General features: G+C 23.0%; 1 protein-coding gene across 1 annotated transcript in view; it reads right to left on the minus strand.

The window, feature by feature from the left end:
• LOC129606545 (non-canonical poly(A) RNA polymerase protein Trf4-1-like) overlaps window positions 1–16,147 on the minus strand; it is an 88,347-nt gene that overhangs the window by 62,490 nt on the left and 9,710 nt on the right. The window lies entirely within an intron of this gene.

A 16,147-nucleotide genomic window follows, 5' to 3' on the forward strand; every position in this document is an offset into this window, starting at 1 on the left:
GGTTATGAGAAGCATGCTAATCTCGAAAGAGTTATATTAACGTTTAATGTAAACGTGGCTAGAAATTCAAGGTTAGTAATATCATTCTGAAAAAAATGCTTAAAATTTAAAACTAAATTCATTAGAAATATTCAAATTTCATTTCAACAACTTTAATTAGTTAAAAATTTGAAGTTACTGAAATAATTTCACTAATTGCATTTACATTAATAACATATGTGCATACACCTGTAAAATTTTTTGTTTCCTTTCTAATTTGTAGTTTATATTTAGAAACAAATTAACATGTTAAGCGTATATTTTCAAAGGAATTTTAAAATGTTGAAGGTTTTCACAAAATTGCTCATATTTAAAACTTATTTACAATATAGTGAAATTGCTACGAGTCCACAGTTAAATCATATGAACTCTTCTGCTTTAATAGAATTGTCAAAAATATATTGCGTTATCGTCTTGCCGTATTGCGTTAATAAAAATATTAGTGCACAAGCGCTAATCATTCTCTATTTATAATATAGAAAACTATAAATTACCAATAAAAGTAAAACTAAATTAGCATAATTTGGTTACACAAATTTATATTAAATTTTGTTCAATTTAAAGCAACTTTAAATTAAAAAACCTTTTAGTGTACTGGTTTGCTAATAACCATAATTAACAAGAATGTTGATTAATTTTTAATTCTTTTTTCTTGATTAATAAAATTCTGAAGACATCTTGTCTAATTCTTACTCGTCCACCTTAATAAGAGACCAGTAATAATTGATAAAAAAATATCAAAAAAAAAGAGCAACAATTCAAAAACGAAATAAAAAAATTAAGCAAATATTTTTGTATATGAGAAATATTTCAGAGCAAACTGATCAAACTAAAAAAAAAAAAACAAGAGAAATATTAAACTTGATTAAAACAATATTAGGAAGCGGGTAAGAGGGTGGGGGGCTTCACTCATTTATAAAATACACGAGATAGGAAAGGAAAACAAGAACCTAACCATTAAGAAGATCACAAACATTTTTTTTTTTGTTTTGCTCAAATTGCCGAGTGTCGAATATTTTATTATCATTAGACATGTGTGTTATGTTTATTTGTACATAAGTATATTATTATATATAATTATAAAAGTGGTTGAATATTTAAACAAAATTTTATTAAATTAATTAATTAAAAACAAAAAGAAAAAATTAAAATATTAAGTTTTATAAACTAATTTGTCTTTTGTTTTTTTTTTTATTATTTTTTTTTTCTTGGGTTAATGATATATGGATGTTATGTGAAAAAAAAGCTCGCAAATAATTTTAAATTTATTCTGGCCTTCTAATATTGGATATTGACCAACTATGTAAGAAGAAGCAGATTTGCAAAAAAAATCTAGTTATTTGCGAAATTCCAAAAATTGTAAAATTCTAAAAAATCATTTAGAATTTAAGCAACAGCAAACCAGTGTTCTAATTCAATTCCAACTTGGTATATGTACTAAGTTTGTGGCTTGCTTAATAATCAAATACTTTATGAATTTTCAAAGAAGAATTTTTTTCAAAAATGTTGAAGCGCTTTCTTAACTTGCTTGGAAACTAAACTGTTGCGAACTGAGATTTCTTCAATCCTGTTTTTTTTTCAAATTTCTTATTAATTTTTCTAAGATTTTTCGGGTAATTTAAGAATTTGCTAGTCGCACTAGAAATAATAAGAAAATCTGAATAATTCTATGAAAATTATAAGTACTAAATTCTTTTTTATAAAATTTCATTTGGGACACTTAAAATATTAAAATTATTTTAAATAACAATGTATGTATTTTGTTTCGCTACAAAATATCAAAAATATGCAAAAAAATATTTTAATTATTGCATAAATGTCAAGGATGATTACTATTTTTTGTTTTGAATAATGAAAACATTCTTACTTATTATTAAAATGAATTATTTTCTAAACACTCACTAAAATATTCTAGTTTAAAAATTTTTAAATTAAGTAAATAAATAAAAATTTGAAACAAAAATTAAAAAAAAATAAAAATAATTTACGCAATATTTAGTGAAAAAATAAAATAGATAGAAGATAAAGATTATAATTTGAGTTCAAAAATTTTTTGCGAGTGCAATAACAATAACGTACAATCAAATCTTAATTTTTTTGGGCTTTAAACGAAATTATATTGGATAAAAATTTTGAAAATTTAGTAGGCTCTAACTCTAAGTAAATTTTTCTAATAGAATAATATATTATGTAAAAGGGGTAAGAGAATGGGAGGCTGAGTAGAACAGGCCATTTCCTAACCGCAGTATATCGCAATATATAGTGAAAAATGCGCTATATTTATGTTATTACATACTTACAGAGCAAAATTAGTATAGTAAGCGCTGTTAAATCAAGTCATATATGATTTTATAGAATAGTTAAAAATATATTGCACATTCATAACATTATGTTTTGGAAGAATTGTGTTTCGTAGTTGTTATTACCTCACAGTATTGCGTTTATAAAAATCTGAATTGTTACCATTCTTTTTCTTTATCAAATGACTTTGTTAAGTGTATTTTCTTTAACCCTATATTGTAAAAGTACAACAATTTTTAATAATAAAATAATAATCAAGTGTACAAAAATTTTACATTTAAAATTAAAATTTGAGCTAAATTAAAAAATTTACTGGATAAATGTCATAAAATTTGGACTTTAAAAATTTTTTAGTTCATTTTATTTATATATCAAGTATTTTCAAAAGAGGCTTAGAAATGCAGTACAATTAGCGAACATTGAATTTATATTGATGCAGAATTGAATCCAGATGATGACATATAATTATTTTCAATGTTAGAGCAAAAAAAAATTTGAGAAATTCGTATAACTCTGCCATTTTTTTAAAAACAAACTATAGAGCTTTAAAATTTAGGTTTGTTATTTTGAAAAATTTGTTATTTTTTCTTGGAATATTACTTTTGATAGTAATAATTAAACAATCTATGTATGTATGTATGGATGTATGTGCATTATGATTAGATTAAGTACATAAAACTTAGTCTGGCCTTGACATTTTAATATTTTTTTGTGTTGTTATTATTATTATAATTTTTTTTAATTATATTATTATGACTTTTAATTTTTTCATTAAATTTTTTTTTCAATTTTTTTATAAAACAATTCACATTTTGTTCAAATTTCAAATTTCTGTGGTTATTTAATATTTTGGATTTTGTTTTCTTATTCTCTTTTTATTTATTTCATTATACTTAATACTTATTCTTCAACAAAAAAAAAAAATCTAAAAATAGCAAAGTAATTTGTATCAATTTTATTTTTAAAAATTTGACATTGCTATGACGCCAAAAAAAAAATACGAGAAAACATAAAATAAGAAAATACTCGTATGTAAGTATGTGATATTGTACCTATTTGTTATGCTACTTTAAATAATTATTTATATTGTAGGTAAATTTAGTACAAAATAAAATATACAACAGTAAAAACAACGGTTGAAAAAGCAAATAGAAAAAAAAAAAGAAACCAAAAATTAAAATGAAAGAAACAAGCAATAAAATTTTTAGAGATTTTTTTTTATTTCAAAAAAATTAACAAAAAATATACTTATAATCGATTTTGTATGAAAACAGTACTATTGTCATTTTGACAAACGGCTACGATGTCAAATTTGACAATTTAATTGTCAAAGTGTAAGTTTATGTTTAAAAAATTAATTAAATTAAAAATCGTTTTTTATTTTTTAAAACAAATAGAGAAATTGTTCTTTGTATATGCGCCGGTGCCGTTTTATCATTGCCAAACGAATTTTAACGGAACAAATAAAAGGCATTGTTCTTAGGTCATTAACATTTTATTGAGGATGAATTTAAAAGAAAAATGTTAAGAGTTTTTATGAAATTACTTGATATTTTAGAATTGTTTATTAATTTGTCAAATATATAGGTGTAAATGTAATATACAGCCGTCGAAATTAAATTCTATCTACTTTATATTTTACGATATAGAAATATTTCTATTAACTCTAATTGTAATTAAATTACTTACTTCTTAATTTTTAGCAAATCTTCATTAATTGCAATCGGAAAAAACAATTTATTTTTAAACACTAGTACATATGTGTGTATATATTTTGACTGTTCGACAAAATTTAAGTCCATTAAATTTTTTACTAAATCAAAATGTAAGATAATTTTTATAAATTAAATGTAAAACGGTAATATGAAAAAATTATTATTGAATTATTTAAAGGGTGTTGTATTTCAATATGTATATATATATGTATGTACATATGCATATGATATTAAAGCCTTTGTATATCGATACGATAAAATAAAAAAAAAACTTATTATTAATAATAAAAACGTGTTAATCTCAAGGTAAAAAACATTTGCCTATACAATATTTTATTTTTCTATAATATGCATATAGAATTTTACAATTGACTAAAAGAATTTTATACAATTTTTTTGATATATGTTTAAGTTGTACTGATTTGATTTTGGTAACGGTATGTGGTGTGGTCTATTCAAGAAAATCTTAAATAAATTTAAAATTAATATACACGTTTTATTGAAATTTCAATAAGAATTTAACCTTAACTATTTTGAGTTCTTTGATTTTTAATTTTTAATTTTTTTTGTTTTGCTTTAAAAAACGAAATGGACTTATAAAGTATGATTTTACTGACAACAATTAATAAAGAGGCTAGCAAACGGAATATGAAAAGTTTTGTGAAAATAGTTTTAAAAATTTTAAGATTGGAATCCAAAAACAGAACTACAACTACACAATCTTGAACGGTATAAAAAATATTGTTAGGTGTTTTGTAAGTCGATTAAATCATCTAAGCTCATTTTCATTACTAATATTAATTTTCTGAACTAAAAATATTATAATGTAGTCGTTTTACAACAATATACTTAATTATAACTTTCAATAACAAATTTATTTATTCAATAGTAAAAGGAAACCCCCTGCCATAGTATAATTACCACTTATAAAAATATGAATCTCACTATTATTATTAATAAGAATTTAATTCTGAATTCAAGAATTTTTAATACTTACATATGTATTTCATTATTATTTTTAATTAAATTAATATTGAATATTATTTCAATGTGTAGTTTGAAATTTGATCTCATTATTATTACTTAACTTCATATTATGCTCTACATAAAAGTTTATTAAATATTAAAACCGGATTCTATGAGTGTACAACTACATATAAATTAAAGCAGTTTGTTTCCAGTTTTTAATAACACTTTTAATTGCTCGTATTAGTTGTTTAATACTTTTTGAAGGATTGATACAAAATATTTAAGAAATTTTATTCATTATATATTTTTGAAATCTGATTATATTTAATTTTCAATCTTATTTGGTGGAAGTACTTATAAACAGGGTGATTCAATAATAAGTATAATATTGTGTGCCATCGTTTAGAGAATTAAAAAAATGTTTGAGAATTTTGTTTAAGAAGATGATGTCCGAGATACGGGGATTTTAAAATTAATTCTTTTATTTATTATTTTATTTTTTTATGGCGATTACAAACGTTGTTTGAATTCATAATAAAGAGCTTAATATCAACATAGTACTTCATCTTATATAATTTCGAAGTACCAAGTCCACTAATTTTAGAAAACTTTTTGCCAATTTTTTGTTTTTTAAGCTTCTTTTGTGATGACAAATTTGGTCAAAAAATTTTTACAGAGCAATAAAAAATTTTTTTACAGAATTTTTCTGTTTCTGTGAAATTCTGCAAGTGAAAATATGGTCAGATATATTTTTCAAAATCTCTGTGTCTCGGAAATCATCGAGCTTTGACTGCCAAACCTCTCAAACAAAAGTTCTACACATTTTTGATTCTCTCTAAGCAATGGAATATAACATTGCATTTATTACTGAATCACCCTGTGTATGTTAATATATAAAAATATAATATTATGAATAACAAAATATGTATAAATGAAAATTTGGTATACATATGTACATATCTGAATTTTGAACGTTTCAGAAAAGAAGCTAAGTTCTATTTTTAAACTGGACAGTACTTAATTTTTTTTTTCAAATAATCAGTTTCTAATTAATTAATACGAGGTTAGTATAAAATTATAAAGAATTCCATGAATAATCGTTTATTAAAATAAAATCTTCTCTATATGTAAGTATAAAATATGAGATGAGTTTTCCTGAATTATTTACAGCTTGTCAAAACAAATTCAACAAAATAAAAAAATTAAATTCGAAATTTATAAAAAAAAAAAACAAGCTTCAGTTTAAAATTCCGGAACATGTTGAGATTTATTAAAGAAAATTAATGTAATTCAGAAAAACTGAAAATAATTAAGTTATTGTAAACAAAACTTTTATACAAAAAGAGATTAATTCACAAAAAAGGTAAGTACATTTCTTAAAATATCTCAGTTTTTCAATTTCAATGATTTTCATTTCGAAATTTTTTTAATATAAGCAATTCATAAACAAAGCATAAATTCATCGAACTGCATCATTTACTCCCAAAATGCAGTTATTCGTGTAACTTTAGAAAAAATCTTATATTTCAAAATCAATGAGTAAATGGAAAATATTATTGTTTTATATTGAAGAGTTATGTATGAGAATATTTAAATTATTTAGAAAAAAATTAAAAATTTTTTTTTTTAATATTGAAATTTAATACAAGTGTTAACAATGTATAAATTAAGTGAAATATACATGTATGTGCGTATTTGTGTACAAGTTTGGAAATATTGTAAATGTACAATTAGATTTTAATTTTTTTGCTTTTAGTTAATATTTAATAAAATTATAATTTTTTTCTATTTCACTGAATAAATATTTGTTTAAGTATAAATATAATTATGTATATGTATGTAGTTATTTGTACATACATGTGAATATCAAGTGTTATGATGATTTTAACTGCTAATTTACATATGTATATAGAAGTACATAAATATGTACATAAATCATTAAGTATAATAATAAAAAATTATAATCTGTTGTTACAAGCACGAACGGCCTAACTCGATTTTGACAATAAAAATAAAGGAGATTATGTAACGGAACCAAATTTCGCATTTCGTGTTTTCTGCAGAATCGCATTTCTCCATAATAAGGAAGTGTAAATAAAATTTTATAGCGCGATGTTGGACTGTTGGTTTGTGTGAGCACTCGTGTGTCTCAATTTTGGTTGACCGAAAATATTCACTTGAGTTTTTTCTTATGGCACGGATCGATCAACTTATACTCGACCTCGGTAACTGAACCTTTATTACCGGTCGATTTTGTATTTTTGATCTATTTTAAGAAAATATTATTTAAACGGTTAACTTAGCGTTTTATATATGTACCTCGTCTGACATTGAGAGAAACCACTTAACTTTTACAGCCGAATTTACAGCTTTGGCCATATAAAGAGAAATAGTCGACCAATTTTTTTGAAATTGGAATTCATTCAGTTGAAAATAGATTCAGCAAATTTTTCATCACTGTTCGATCGGCTCACGGAAAATCACGGCTCGGAAACCGAACTTTAAATAATGAAGTGAAACAGAGCTCTATAATTTTGTTTTAAAGCTAAATCAAGAATTTGAAACAATTTCTATTTATTTTGGTAGATTTCCTTTGAAACCACAGACATTTATTGTGAGTATTTTGGTAGTGTTATACAAGATAACAACATTTATTTTTTTTTTCAATTTTTCATTTTATTTTTGATTCATGATTTTTTTTCGCTTTCGGTCTGAAAAAATAAAAAACTATTTGCGATAATGAATGCGAAATATTCCGCTACAAAAACATATTTCCATTTTTTTTTTATTTTTCGCACAAAAAAATTATTATTTGACAGATTTTTGATACACAAATAAAAAAGTAAAAGAGCAATAAAATGAAAAATTAAAAATGAATTGAAGGAAAAAAAATTATCTATAAAAAAAAAACTTAGTTTTCTTTTTCAATTTTTGTTTTGTATTTCGAAAATTTTGAAGGAATTGAATTTCGCTTAATTTTATAAAAATTTAAGTTTGTCTGTCTTTAACTCGCCATGCTCATCTACCATTTTATTATGGTGACAATCACATCGTGTATATATGAGTATTATTAATATTTTAATATAATTACGACATATATTCACTATAAGTGAATTATAATGTTTTTTTTTACCGTTAAAGAGGCTTACAACAACTACATCGATTTGTCCCTATTGTTATGTTAGTTTGTATGGAATTTCAGTACTAGAACTATTATATGAATACTAGAATATAATAAGAATTTAAGTTTTGAGTGAGCAGCAGATCAGACCGGCATTGCTACATCAACTATTACTTAGAATCAAATATTGAGAACATTAGAAAAAAATACTGAGAACAAAATACTCAAACTATTATTTCTCAGTTATACTAACGTATAGGCAAATTTATAATGCCCTACAAGCATGCATAATATTCGTACTAGTTTTTTACATTAAATTACTTACTTTATTTTTTTTTTTTGCTATAATATTATATTGTGAAAATAAAAAGCTGTGTATTACAGCCAGAGTTTATTCAATTGGAAAGTAAATTTTAAAATACCTTAAAACGCATGATTTTTTATTTTAATTACAATTACTTAAATACTTGTAATCGTAGAAATGGCAATATGAAAAAAAAATTTCCATGTTTTCTTTATTTTCGCAACATTTTTCAATAAACTAAAAATATTAAAATTTCTTTTTATTGATTTCCATTAATTTTCCACTTCTCGTTGATTTCCTAAATTTAAAAAAGAAAAATGTGTTAAAATAAGTAAGTAAGCAAGAAACAAAACAAGGAAGGAGTCAATTTTTGTGAATTGGGCAATTGGCAATCCATTTTACGACGTTACGCTTTCAATGAATTGTACTCGAATTACTTTAAGCGAAAACTGTTTCTCTTCTTTTGAAAGTAAAGTTAAGAAAATCTTAAAAGTAAAATGTTTTTTTTTTTTTAGTTTTCTAGTTTGAAATGTTAAACTTTAGCGCATTAAAAGCAAAACTAATTCACTATTTAAAAATTTCATTTTAATTTTTAGGGTATACAATAAAATTACGTACATAGTGTAAAGCAAATACGATATCAGAAATCAAAATCATCCGAGTGTCAAAAAAAATTTAAATGAATTTTAAAAAAATTTCCATTGTGTATCACATTGTTTTATTTATTCCCTAGCTAAATAACTAACACAGGATAATAATGCAATTTGCTAAATACACAGACATTAATTTCATTCCACATAATTATATTTGACAAGCTATATTACAACTTTATTCCAAATAGTCTTATTCAACTAACGCCACATTATTGAATTGTAATATTTTTCATATTTATTGACATCTATAAAAATGCAAATTGAAAATTGAATGCACCACATAATTGCGTACAAATCACACTAAATTGAATTGATTTTCTTTTATTTTTTTTTTCATATTTTATTTATTTTATTTCATTTTCAGTATAGATGTGTAAGATTTTTTAAATACATACATTTAAACATAACGTACTCGTATATATGAAACGATCAATCAATATTGTAAAATATTATGCTTTTCTAAAATACAAAAACATTTAAGAGTGAACTATTAGAATTTCAGTGCATTTAATTTTTCTTTTTGAAAAATTAAATGCACTTGTATGAATTACGACGTTGTTAAACACTCTTAAAATATTTATGGCTTATTTAAAAAGAAAAATGTTTGTTTTTTTTTTCTTTTTACTATTGACACACTTTGATAATTGATTTATGTTCGGGGGGCAATAAAAAATTTATGTGCACTCACTTTTACACACACACACACACACGCACATCAAACATACACTCTTTTTGAATTGGAATTGAGTATTGTACTCGTAAGCATTTAACGAAAACAAAATGTTTGCTTACATTTTAATGGACTTGCAATAAATGCCTAATGTACATATTTTTAAATAATTAATAATATTAGCGTAAATTTTTTATTACATCAATAATATTTTTACAGCAATTTAATTACATAATTTCATAGTTACTTGGTTACAACAATAAAATACAAAAATTGCATGTAAATATTTTAATTATAATATTAAAAATTATTAAAATGTGATATGTTACAGTTGAGGAATAAAATTTAAGTGCTTATATGTAAGTGCTAACCATAATGAATATACCAAGAACAAGACCAAACTAATAAAAGACATAAGTTTTGATTTATTGTATGTAATTTTGTCATAATGACCAAATTAGACGCGGTCTATATAATTTAAAATTTCAAATCAACTGAAAAGTATCAGTTCAATATATTTGTTATTGTAAAGGTATTGTACGAATAAAATTCACATATGTATGCCTTGATATAAAATAACAATTCAAAAATTAACCAACTTATTTACTCTTCTAACGCGTTGGTGTTTTACTGTTCTTTTTGTGTTGGTGTTTTTTATGTACGTTACGTCCCGATGTGTTCATTTTGTTTATCACTTTAAAAGAATTCAAAAATTTTATTAAATTCAACTTTATTTAATAATATTTTATTTCACAAATTTGATTTTAAATTGAAAGTCACACAATAACAAGGTACAAGAATTTTAATTAAGCAAAAAATTTTCAATTGTGAGGTTTGGAATGTAAAAAATCTATGAAAATTTCGAAAAACCTCATCCACCTGGAAAATTTCACTTCAATATGTCAAATTTGATACGGAAGTTTTTCAAATACTTAGGTTTTCGGCTATTTATCTAAAAAAAAATTCGCGCTACTCAGCCCAAATTTTGAACCAACAGTGCTATTTTTGTTCTTAATTGCTATAATTAACAAAAAATTTATTAGAAACAGAAATATTACATAAATATCAAAGGGTTAAAATTTTTTAAATTAATTATGTAAAATAATTGTGCTCATTTTTGAGTTTTTGTTTTTAAATTTATGCGTGGACATACACAAATACGTAAATTTTTTAGTTTGAGCGCCAGGAAATTTAATATGGAGTTTGTCTGGCATCCGATTAAATGTAATTTTTTATTTAAATTTTAAGCTATTTTAAGTTATTATTAAAATTTAATTTTCCTAAATGTTAAAATTAAAAAATGAATAATTTTTCATTTGTCACAAAATTAAAACCAATTTAATAAAAATTAAAAAGGAAGTTGTTAATCAATACAGTAGTTGAAATTTAAATTTATCTCATTAATTTTAAAAAAAATTTTTAACCCTAACATTCAGATAAATATATGTATGTAAATAATTAATTTTCAGCACCAAAAATAACTAAAATATTTTATATTTAATAAAAGTCTAGCAAATTTTTACTAAATATATATTTGAGTACTTAATTACAAGCTATAAAGTTGCATGTTATCTTGGGTCTTATAAAATTTAAAATTTATGTAATTTTTCTTGTTATTTTTTATTGATATTAATACATAGTGTGTATGTATACTTGGTTTTATTGTATATAATTAAAGGAACATAAATTTTAAGATTGAATTTTTGGCATTGAATGTCAATAATAATAAAAATAATAAAAAAGTAAAGAATTGCAAATGCATTTGCAAAAATTATAATACAAGTGCCGGCTAACCAAACTATTTAAATAAGTGCATCCTAAAACAACAGATCTTAAATTTCATGGAATTTATTGAGTTTTTTTTTTTTTGTTTTTTTTTTTAAATTAATTTATGACAAGTAAGTAGTAAGTACGTAAGTTTATATATAAGCATATTATTCAAATGACATTGAAATTCACTGAAGAGTGAATTTTTTTTTTTTGTGTAAGATGCGTGGATGGAATTTCGATTAGTCTCTTTTATTTTACTTTATTTATTGAATGCGCATGCATGCATGAATAAAGCACGCAATTTTCTATCATTAAACTTAATGTAATTTTAATTACATATGTATGTATGTATGTATGTATATTGCTCGAAAATATGAGAAGAAAAAATTCCAGTTGTTTAATGTTCGAAAATTTTATATTTTAATGTTTACAATTTTAAATGTATATTCGAAATGTACGAAATATCATAAATCATTCGGAAATTCAAAGAAGAAGCAACATTAACTTCAGTTATAAAATTACACATTCATACATACATTTATATTTAATATGTACTAGTATATTTGTGCAAATAAGTAGTAATTTAATTTTACTTTCAATGAAATTTTATTCGTAAAATTTAAAATTCGAATTTCATTTCGTATAGGCCTGCGTCCTATAAAATTAATTTATGTAATATCATAGTATTTTAAGAATAAATTAAGAGTAACGGTAAAATTTTATTTTAACAGGTATTTTAATTAAAACAGTTTAAATTTAAAAGTAAAAACTTTATTGTGATAAAAGCTTGCTTGTATATAAAAACTTTAATGGATTTTTTAAAAATTTTATAGGTAATTTATTAAATCTGAGCACAATAATAATAAATTTTTATAAAATCAATAAAAAACTTAAGTTAAGCATCACTTACTTATAGTTGTAAAATTTTTCTTTTCTTTTTTTTATAGTTTTTTTACTAATACACAGTGCGATTCATTAAAATTAAACCGTGTTAAATTATATGTACAACTACATTATTTTGCAAAATTCATCGAACATTGTTAAATTTTAATTGTAAAATTTTAAAAATTTCTTCAAGGTTTCAAAAGAAAATTAAACTAAAATAAATTTGAGAAACATATTTTTAAAAATGCGTCTGTTTGCAGTTCAGGACAAAAAAGTTATAATTTTTAATTAGATTTGAAAAATTACTAGATTTTTCATCTACATACATATATCTCCTGCTACTCACACAATAATCCAATAAAATTCTAGGAATAGCAGTTTTTGATAGCTTAATAACGAATCTATCTAAAAAAATTATTAATACCAGGTACATTTAATCGCGTTCTTTTCGTGTTTTCATATGACCGAGGTGAATTCATATAAATATCTTCCCATCGCAACCATCGCAAATTGAGATCATATTTCGTAACTAATTTAATTAATTTTGAAAGGTAATCTATTTGAAATTTAAATAGTTTGGAAAACATTTTTTAGAATTTAATCATTTTTCCCAATATTCCTTTCCCTAAATGTATGCAATTTGTTTTTATTTACATAACCTAAAAATGCATTTTTATTTATACAAAACCTCTAAAGCTTCATTCAAATTAATTTTATTAATTTAAATTTCTAGTTATATTTTATTTTATTGAAATGTCTTCTAACTGAATATTAAATGGTATAGAGTTACCAATTCGTGCAACAATTTACTACAACATTCTAAATAAATGATTACAACATAATTATAATTTTTATATGTTTTCCATAGAGTTTCACTCTCATAATAGTTTCTGCTTACATAATAATTATGATGATAAATAAACAATGACAAGTAGGAATAACTCACTTTCCAAAATTTTTACTGTAATGATGGTAAATTTGCAGAAAAATTGTTTTTTGTATCAACGTTTATGATTTTTATACGTATGACATTTAATTAGTGAGAAAGAGGTCAATCTTGTTTGTATCGAATAGATTAAACGTACTAAATTCTAACTGTCAATCATTTAATATAGTCAAACAGAAGTTAGTCATTTTTTTGTTGTTATCAGTTTTGATACATGCATGCATGTTTTTATTACTTAATTGGTTGTGTAATGTGAGTTATGAAATCTTTTTTTAAAAAAAAATTACTTTTTAGTTGATTGAAAATATTTTCAACGACACCGTGTACTGTATGTATTGAATAATATATATTTAGGTGAATGTGTGAACATGAATGACGTACAAAAACTATTCAAGTGGCTCGATTACACATTGTAAGTGTTTTATACGATATTTTTGTATGAATGCATATACATGTATGTATATATGTACATGAGTGAGTACGTATAAGTAAAAATGTACTTATATAAAAGAAACGTTTTTTAAAGGATCGATAAGATAATTTTCAAACAAAAAGAAAAATTTTAAGATAAGCAAGCGAAAAAAAAAATTTTCTAATATTCAAAATAATTTTTGTTTAATTTTTATTGTTATTGTTGCCATTTTAGCAATTTTTATCGACTAAAATTTTTTGTTTTATTTTTTTTTTCACTTCATAATTTTTTTTCTGTTTTTGTTTTTATAATATAAATAATGAGTGTTATTTCTTGTTTTGTTTTAATTTTTTATTTCATTTGTTTTTATGGCATAAATTTACCTGTTGAGATGAGTTCTAATTGAAAAATAAATGGAACAGAGTTACCAGTACTCAAATAAATTTTCACATTTCAAGTGCTTTAATTAACTATAAAAAATTAAGGAAGAATTTCTCAGATCATTATTGTTTGAAATCCTATTGTAGAAATCTCATTAATTTTATAAATTTACATGGTTCTATTTCTTTGAGATTTTGCAGTTGATGCATAAATTTCCAATTTAATTTCAGTCATTTGGGCTATAAATTAATCAATTATAACTTCGTTTAGATTATAAATGACTTAACGTAGTCAATGGGAAATAAAAAGAAAATTTTAATTTTGGGCCACCAAATTTTATGTGTCGTAATAAAATGCACTAAGTATTTTTCCACGTCATACAAACCGTATTATATATAAAATTATATTTTTTACTATTAAACATTAATAATAAATTCCAGCAATAATAAAAAATATGTTTATCGTAAAAAATTCATAAATGTCACTTGTATACAAATATGTTAATGAATAGTTTATGATTATAAGTGCATATGTACTCATATTATTTGAACTTGCATTATTATCAAAAATAATCACAACTAGTAAGAAAATCTGTTCATTCTCAAATTATCATTCATAATACCGTAATCTAGCACACATTTAAATAATAGAAAAATTTCCTTTAATAAAAACAAAATATTTTTTTACAAAGTCGGTAAGTATTAGAACTTCAAGAAAAAAAAAAAAAAACGCAGTCATTCTTCTTTTACTCCTTCATTTCGTATACAATATTAATAATTGCGCATATTATAATTACAGAGCAGGAAAAAGAAAACATAAAAAATAAAAAATTAACAAATAAAAATACTAATACACTTATACATAAAGGACATTAAAATAAGTACACGTATGTATGTACGTGCGTACAAACTGCATTGTATTTATGTATACACATAAATACAGAGTACTACGGCATCCATACAAATATGTATGTAAAAAGTTTAAAATGTTGTATGCATTCAAATATACTCATGTTTTTTTTAACAATTTTCCTTTTTATCCTTGAGGGGTTAACGTTTTCTATAGGGGTTAATATTTATATACAAAACTTGTACATATTTTGTTGTATATATTTACGTACACATGCATAAACATATGTATATACACAATATGTATTTTTCTTTTTCTTTTGTGTTTATTAAGTTTTTTATTAACGTAATTTTGTTTTTATTTTATGTGTTCTACATTGTTCTAGAAATTACTTTACCGGCCATTTAAAATATAATTTAAGTAAGTAAATAAATATGTACTCCTACAAATTCGGAAGAGGGTGTCGGATAATCCTTAAATTTAAATAAATAAGAACACAATATTAAGGAAAGAAACTTGCGAACCGAAAGGAAATTGATTGGACATAGAAATAGAAAAGAAAATATTATTTATAAAATAAATCGGTATGTACTTGTAAAATTAAGAAAATAGTTATAAGTAATTTACATGTGTATTGATATATATTTGTTAAATAAAATAACTTAGTAAACACAATTAAATTACCATAATTATCACTACATTGCAAGTATATAAGACGAAATATCTTCAGCTGTCAAATTACAATCTGTATCTGTCAATTTAACGTCTGCACTTAACAAATTAATAAAATCTTTATATGCCAAATAACTAGATATTTTCACAAGTGCAATATTGCAAAAGCATAGGATATGCAATAAAACTTTACTTATTCAAAACGGCTCATAACAATTCTACAATGTTTCTGATAATTTAGCAATGTTTACGAGCAAACTTGATTTGCAACATTTGTTCATGAACACAAATATAGCGCGGCTTTCGCCATACATCACAATATATTGAAATTGTTATTTTTATTTGTAATATAACTTAAATATTTTTTTACACTCACGTAAAAGTACGAAGAGGTATTGTATTGCAAAATCATATTGTCTCAAGAAATTTTGGCAGAAACTTGTTCCTGTTTTGTCTTTAC

This window comes from Condylostylus longicornis, unplaced genomic scaffold (genome assembly GCF_029603195.1).
Source record: "Condylostylus longicornis isolate FDR11 unplaced genomic scaffold, ASM2960319v2 ptg000018l, whole genome shotgun sequence".
NCBI lineage: Eukaryota > Metazoa > Arthropoda > Insecta > Diptera > Dolichopodidae > Condylostylus > Condylostylus longicornis.